This window comes from Schistocerca cancellata, chromosome 7 (assembly GCF_023864275.1).
Source record: "Schistocerca cancellata isolate TAMUIC-IGC-003103 chromosome 7, iqSchCanc2.1, whole genome shotgun sequence".
In the NCBI taxonomy this organism is placed as follows: domain Eukaryota; kingdom Metazoa; phylum Arthropoda; class Insecta; order Orthoptera; family Acrididae; genus Schistocerca; species Schistocerca cancellata.
The window spans coordinates 147,946,364-147,955,253 of NC_064632.1; positions in this window are offsets into that span (position 1 = coordinate 147,946,364).

Consider the following 8,890-nt stretch of genomic DNA (forward strand, 5'->3'; position numbering starts at 1 on the left):
ACACCTTCTAGAGCACGTTGGGTGGCACGGGATACATGCGGACGCGCATTGTCCTGTTGGAACAGCAAGTTCCCTTGCCGGTCTAGGAATGGTAGAACGATGGGTTCGATGACGGTTTGGATGTACCGTGCACTATTCAGTGTCCCCTCGACGATCACCGGTGGTGTACGGCCAGTGTAGGAGATCGCTCCCCACACCATGATGCCGGGTGTTGGCCCTGTGTGCCTCGGTCGTATGCAGTCCTGATTGTGGCGCTCACCTGCACGGCGCCAAACACGCATACGACCATCATTGGCACCAAGGCAGAAGCGACTCTCATCGCTGAAGACAACACGTCTCCATTCGTCCCTCCATTCACGCCTGTCGCGACACCACTGGAGGCGGGATGCACGATGTTGGGGCGTGAGCGGAAGACGGCCTAACGGTGTGCGGGACCGTAGCCCAGCTTCATGGAGACGGTTGCGAATGGTCCTCGCCGATACCCCAGGAGCAACAGTGTCCCTAATTTGCTGGGAAGTGGCGGTGCGGTCCCCTACGGCACTGCGTAGGATCCTACGGTCTTGGCGTGCATCCGTGCGTCGCTGCGGTCCGGTCCCAGGTCGACGGGCACGTGCACCTTCCGCCGACCACTGGCGACAACATCGATGTACTGTGGAGATCTCACGCCCCACGTGTTGAGCAATTCGGCGGTACGTCCACCCAGCCTCCCGCATGCCCACTATACGCCCTCGCTCAAAGTCCGTCAACTGCACATACGGTTCACGTCCACGCTGTCGCGGCATGCTACCAGTGTTAAAGACTGCGATGGAGCTCCGTATGCCACGGCAAACTGGCTGACACTGACGGCGGCGGTGCACAAATGCTGCGCAGCTAGCGCCATTCGACGGCCAACACCGCGGTTCCTGGTGTGTCCGCTGTGCCGTGCGTGTGATCATTGCTTGTACAGCCCTCTCGCAGTGTCCGGAGCAAGTATGGTGGGTCTGACACACCGGTGTCAATGTGTTCTTTTTTCCATTTCCAGGAGTATATATATATATTTTGCTCCTTCATACAAAAGGCGTGTATTTGACATTTGAGAATTAATGATATTAATCGATATATTGCGTAGTTGTTAATGAGAAGGGAACTTCCGAAAGACTGGATGCAAACCTGCATTTAATAATCCAAGAGCTCCATTACTTCTTCGGAAGGTTAAACTTCATCAAAGCCAAATATCCGCTTGATCTGAGGTTTCCCGACTGATTAGACAACGCTCCCAAAATTACGAGGCATTTTATTTGCACAGATTAGCAGACTGCCGCAAAGCACGAGCCTGCAGAGAAGAAGAATCTTCGCCTGATTTCATTCTAACAGGTAAAATTTCTGAATCATTTGAGTGTCTGAGTTATGATTGTGTTTCCTATTATGAATGATTGATTGCTCGAACGAATTGAGAACTACATAATTACATAATTACATAGATAGGAGGAAAAATTACAGTGGCGCCAGTGTGACAGGACTATCTTGGATTGTTATACAATATATGTATTTTTTGTTTCATGAAAACCAATGAGAACGAGGGGTAACTAATCTGAAGAGAGATTCGGTGCCCATAGTAAAAGATGGCTGATACCAAGGAACGATTTCAACTATTGGACAAGACCTATACTGCAGAACAAGGCCAGATAATTCCAATTTTTACTTTTTGTAGTTAAAATAGTTTGAAATTAGTTCAGAAAGAACTTTTTTCCAGATAGTAGTTAGATTGTAGAACTGTATATTGTGTGATTTTCGTATCTGGACATAGAACTTTATACCATATGTGAAGTAATTTGAAAGTTATGTGTGTCTACGACAGTAAATTTGAAACTATATTTAGTGACTAGAACCTGATATTGACAGTTATTTAATGGTATTGACTAGAGCGGCATTTAAAATGTCATTGAATCAGCAACGAGACGTGCAACAGCCTTCAGCTGTTTGCACGGAAGCAGAGGCCACGGATAGCATTTCTGAGACTGTTGTGGCTAGCGGTAGCAATATAAATAATCTCGCTGGTTCAGAAAACATTCATACAACAGCTGATCAGAGTGTTGTTGACACATTAGTTGTTATTATGCAACAGTTGTCTCTATTAGCCGAAGACCAAGCAGAGGTAAAACGAGAATTATCCGTTATACAATCTGAAGTAAAACGAGACTTACCAGACATACAAAATGAACTCCAAAATCAATTAGCCGAAAATCAACCAGAATTACGAAATCAATTAAGAGCAACCTTTACCGAATTAGATCAGAGATTAAATACCCAGAAACAGGAAATAAAAGAACAGGCAGAAAGGACCGAACAGAATCTTGTTGCTCAAATTGAGCAGGTCCGCCAACAATGCCAAGAAAACAATAGTAAATTAAAAGCGGAACTAACCGAATATGTATCCGTCAAAATTGACACGATACAAAAACAAGTAGAACTGTTTCCTCAAGTAATACAAGCTCAAGAGGACATATAGTGTTCCGTAGCTGTGATACCAGAAATTATAGAATCCCAAGATAGTCCAAAGAAGCAATTTGACGAAGTTAAGGAAAACCAGACGACAGTGGAACATAGAATGAATGTACTTGTGGGAAAGTTTTCAGAAATGACAGTAGAGTGGCAAAATTTTCCTTCGGAAACGATAGAAGAAACTGTGAAAGCAGCTTTACAGTCAATTTCGGAGAGTTCCGAAGAGAATTTTTTCAACAAAGGGTTAAAGGACGCTCGTGAACAACTTGGCGAAGAATTCTCGCGTTGGAAAGAAAATATCGAAAGAGCACTAAATCTCTCGCAGGAGGATTTAGAAACAGCGAGAAGTAGTAAACAAAATTCTCAATCTGCGCGTGACATTCCGTCCACGTCAAGATCCGATGTAGACAGAACTGGAACGTCACAAGTTAGATTCGATATAACGGATAGCCACAGGGAAGAGTACGAACAGGATGATTTTTGGAATCGTACTACCGTTGAGGAAAAGATGATTAAACACAGACAATTTCAAATCTTTAACCCTGACAAAAAGAATGTTCGTCCTGTAGTCTTTATTCGAAGTTTCAGAGGTCTATTTCCACGATCTTGGACAGAATGGCAAAAGATAAGTTTTGTATCTAGATATATACAAGGATCAGGAGCATTGTGGGCATCCGAACAAACAACTTCTTGTAAATGTTATAAAGCATTTGAGCAGGCTTTTCTAGCAAAATATTGGTCTACTGGAATACAAGAAACACTTAGGCAGGAAGTATTATATCCTGAGCCTTTCTCATTTTGTAGAGGATCTCTAAAGAGATATTTTGAAAAATACATTAATAAATCTTTGTAGTGGGATGTACCGATTCCTTTGCCGGATATACTTAGGATACTCAAGTCCAGACTACCCACCAGTATAAGGAATCAGCTGTTATATGTAAATATTAAGGATATAGACCCATTTATGACTACGCATGATCATATTGATATAATTGAGGAGGACAATAAAAGGTCAAGAGAAATGTCATATCAAAGAAGAGCAATAGAAGCGAATCCGAGCTGCAACTCGAATGGGAATGGCAGTAATGGTAGCAGTACCAATAATCATAACCAACTACACTCTCCGAGGAGACTTAGAAATGGACAAAATACAAACAATAATTATTACCATAATGGAAACTTTAGTAATGGTGCAGCGAGGGGCTATTTTAGGAACAATAGGAATTTCAATCGATATAATCCAATGTATCGCAACACAAGACAGTTCTACCAACACCAGCAGAACAACAACAATAATTACACGAATCAAGCAAGACAATATAGACCGAATTCACCACAACAACCGTTAATCACTGAAGTAGCTGAAGAGACATATACCAATCGGACCAACAACCAGTCAAAGTAAACATGACCGCATCGTGCCCCGGAGGAGTGGTCAGGGGATCTGTTAGGGGCGAAACAGTAAAATTACAATTGTTAAGATATAATGATGGTGAGCTGTTGACTGAAGAGTTTACAAAGGATTTAATAACGTGTCATAATGACAGATCGAGTGTTCCGGTATCGGAAGTATTTGTTGAAATAGAGGAAGTTCCAACGAATGTGATATTAGACGCAGCCGCTTCCGCCAATGTCATCTAAGGCGCTCTTTTTAGGGGAATTATTAGGAAGAAGAAGGTACCAATTTTGCCAGTACAGAACTGCAAAATCATCGAAGCTGTTGGAGCACGCTCTCCCAATGTCAAAATACGAACACAATTAGAGATAAAAATGGGAAATTTAGCAATAAATTGCACGTTCCTTGCAGTGGAGAAGTTATTAGTGGACTGTATTCTTGGTATTGGAAATATGCAGGAGTACGATTGTCAGATTGATTTTTTGGAAGGAATAGTTAAATTTAGATTAAATGGAGAAGAGATAGCACTGGATTTAAATAGAGAGGAGACGGTGCATGAGAAATATTGTCGCGGTGCCACATTTCAATTAATTGACACCACAAACTGTCGTTGGAAGGAGCTTTCAAAGGATTTGATACAACAGGAGGACTTAAACCAAACAACAATGATAAAAGCAATTGAATCAAATCAGCTTACCAGAGAACAAAGGCAGCAGCTTCATTATTTGTTAGAGGCATATGAAGAGATTTTTGATGAGAAACCAGGAATTATTAAAGGGTATATTTGTCACCTACAAGTGAATCCACATCAGCCTTGCTGTTACACGCACTATCCGATCCCCTGGCGTTTAAAAGAATCTGTTTAAAGGGAGATAAATAGAATGTTAGAATGGAATTTGATTGAGCCATCAACTAGTCCATATTGTTCTCCACTCTTAGTCGTTCCAGAACTTGGAGGCAACGTAAGATTAGTTCTGGATGAGAGAGAGATTAATAAAATAATAGTACCTGTAAGAACTCATCCGGAAAATATAGATGAATTAATTCAAAATTTCCAGAATGTTTCGTACTTAACTAGTGTTGATTTGAGAAGTTCGTACTGGCAGGTCCAAATGGATGATGAATCTTGGAAGTATACCGCATTTATCTATACCGGGAGAAGTTACCAATTTAGAGCTGTCCCATTCGGACTTAATATTAGTGCCGGAATATTTATTTCAGCGTTGGATTATGTTCTTGGACCAGAATGGCGTAGCCGTATAACTGTGTTTGCTGACGACTTATTAATAGCCACGAAAACATGGGAAGAGCATTGCATATTTTGGAAAAGATTTTTGCTGTATCCGCTTGATCTGAGGTTTCCCGACTGATTAGACAACGCTCCCAAAATTACGAGGCATTTTATTTGTACAGATTGACAGACTGCCGCAAAGCACGAGCCTGCAGAGAAGAAGAATCATCGCCTGATTTCATTCTAACAAGTAAAATTTCTGAATCATTTTGAGTGATTGAGTTATGATTGTTTTTCCTATTATGAATGATTGATTGCTCGAACGAATTGAGAACTACATAATTAGATAGACAGGAGGAAAAATTACATTTGGAAGGTGATCTTGCAAAGTACTGGATCCTGCGAAGAGTGACTGTAAGGAGTAGCGAAAACTAGGTAGCTGTAACCACACCGACGCACATTTCTTTTTTACCAGTATGACATAATATTGTTTCAGTATATCAGACTGATTTATTGCTACATTAGAGATGCGGTAAGGGGGTCATGGACCCAAAGACTGTTTTGAATACCACAGTGCTTTACTAGGCGTTATTCTGTTGAAGCTGGTATGCTGTGCCTTTTTCTGACCTCAATTACCCACCCTGTTGTAGGAGCAACTGCAGTTTAATGTGGTTTCCAAACTGTAGCAAAGACGGGGTTACAGCAGATGTGGGTGGTGCTGGGTAGAGAGGAGAATACGAGCTCACACCGTTTTCATTTAGTTTCTTTTGACAACCTTGTCTTCCAGGAAGGCGTGAGAGTGATAGAATACGCTACTACTAACATCAAATTTGAAATACTTGCAATAACTTAAAAATAAGAAATAAAATTCATAATGTCAATGAATATCCAGACTGTTGCAAAAATATTATAAAACATGTCACACAGTTTCAATTCAACGCCTGCAGCATACTATTTGGTACCCAACTGTTTTCCTTAGAACAGTTTCAACGTATTTCGACAACTCAACTTTACATATGTTCCAAAAATTCTACTCTTGCGTATTTATCAAAACTATCAGGAAGAAAGGTTACATATGAAAAGTCGACAATAGTGATTTGGTCCGAATTTCATTCGTCGCCAAGACAGCGACCTGAGCCAATATTTCCAATTACATCTTAACTGCTGATCGACCGAACAACAAACATATCAAATGAACGCTAACTGGCCAGCCAAGTCATGGGCTATGAAAACTCAGAATCACAATTTCCTTGATCAGATCTCTCCACTGGGGAATTCTACAATAGTAGTAACCCCACACCCTACCAACATGGACACAAGGACATGTACAAGCACAACTTTTTATGTGCCATACGCCAAGACATAAATAACTATAAGTAGTCAGTAACTGACACGTGAAAAGATCACAACAGCTCAATAACTTAATTAGAAAGACAATTACAAAAGCAACCTATCCAGTTAACAGATTTGTGGACAATTTCCGTACATGAAGTCACTGCTTCGGCACAAGTATCGTAAAGGCTTCACTTTTATTTTCAATGCAATGCAAGGTTCCTTTTTCCATGCATATAGAACCAGTGGCAAGAAAGCCCTAAAAGTTCAGAACACTTGAACTACAACAACAGACAAGTTCATCAAATATACACCGAGTTCACAAAACACTCAGCGTCCTGGGCAATATGATCAGACATAGTTAGAAATGTAGTATCCAAGGCATAGTGCTCACAGCAGGCACAATATTTCATACCAAGCGAGCAGAACACTCTCTGCAGCAAACAATACTTTTCTCTCCAACTAACTCTAACGTAAATCTGCCCTATGCTTTGTACCTACCATTTACCGTCATATGTCCACGGCCCGGACCCCCACAGCCATTGTCCACACACGTCCTCCGTTAGCCTCACGTCAATGTGCAGGACACGTTAATTCCTTCCTGGACGAAGACCGGAATTCCAATCAGCCCCTCCTTGCCGGGCGCCGAACTACCTCGCGTCATCCACCACAGCTTCCTCTTCGCGGTTGATGGACAACCGCTGCTCTCCAACGGCGCGACGCACTCTTCTCAGCTGCCGGCGCTCGGTGTGACGCAGTAACGTCATACAAATCACGGTGCGGCTCGGCATTTTTCTCTCCAAGAAACATTGCCAGGGGTGAAAAAAGTGATCAAAGTGATAAGTGATAGATAGAAGTCCTGGAACTGGCTGGGAATAAAACCTGGCAGCTTTGGATTTGTAGTCAGGCACATTTTGTTTTATCGTTATTGTATTCGGCATATGGTCTGGGCGGACGTCACATGACGCCTGTTCAAGTCGGTCGTTGAATATTTTACTCAGTTTTTTTTTATATTACAGAGGGCAGCCAGCCCTTTGACCGAACACGCTGAGTAGCTATGCCGCCATCACTGAGCCACTGAGCCCACCATGTTAAAGAACTGTTACTTATATTCTGTACATGTTGCCTACAAAACTTAGTTCAGTAGCACTTCGACTTTATCAAGGCAGATGCAGCTGTCAAGATGAGGTTAGCTGCTAGAGCTATCTCAAATACTTTCTCAAATTTTAGCAACCTGCTGTTTGCAATATACATATTCTAAAAAGTGTTGAATATGAAGTAGAATGTATATTAAATTCGTATGTTTCCACTCTGTACGACAGCATAAAATGCGATTTAGTTTCAGTAAAGCAAACTGTTTGACTACTAAATAATGAATACTAGAGTATTTTTGCGTTGTGAAAAAGTTAAAAAAAAAGCATGAAATGTATGAAAAAATGTAAAAAAATTGAACATGGAAACAATGTATATTTTCTAAATATCTCCTATTGTAGCTAGAGTGTGTATAAATGTGAACAGTGAACAAATTATGCAGTTAACTTGATTTGGAATGTAATCGTTTTTATAATAAATTTTATGTCTGTGGAGTATTTTTGTTCGACTTTTTTTTCCTTTGTCAACTCTGTATATATTAGGAAGACAGAGTTGAAATTTACTGATGGTTTGGCAGAACAGTATTGAGATAAATATTACTGGCGTCCTAAAACAGAGAGAGGGAGACGAAATTTACTGCCAAGACAACACAGTAGCTGACATATGAATTAAGTATGAAAATGAGTGAAGCATAAAAGCAATGAAACTTACTGATAAGGCTACTGTGTTTGATACAGACATTAGTATATACATGTGTGTGTGTGTGTGTGTGTGTGTGTGTGTGTGTGTGTATGTGTGCTTACACACTTTTTTTTACAAATAATCGAATACTTTTAAAATGGTAATGCTTATTTACACAGTTCAGATATAACTAAAACTTATGTTATTTTTCGAAGGTGGCGCAAAAAATTCTGAGTATTTGGATAATTCTGTGCCCAGTCAAGATGGGTACACTGTGATTGACTTTTTCATTTAAATGGCTCTCTTTTCAGTAGCACACTGTGCTTGGCCTGAGAGAGACAGGGACAGAGAGGGGGAGGGAGGGGGTCATGTTATAACGGTACCTCCCCCAGGACTCACATGAAATGTTCGATACGGCCTTTTTTATACGCATCCTGATAGTTATCAGACAATTCATTGCTTCCTAAGGCCTTGTATATATATATATATATATATATATATATATATATATATATATATATACTCCTGGAGATGGAAAAAAGAACACATTGACACCGGTGTGTCAGACCCACCATACTTGCTCCGGACACTGCGAGAGGGCTGTACAAGCAATGATCACACGCACGGCACAGCGGACACACCAGGAACCGCGGTGTTGGCCGTCGAATGGCACTAGC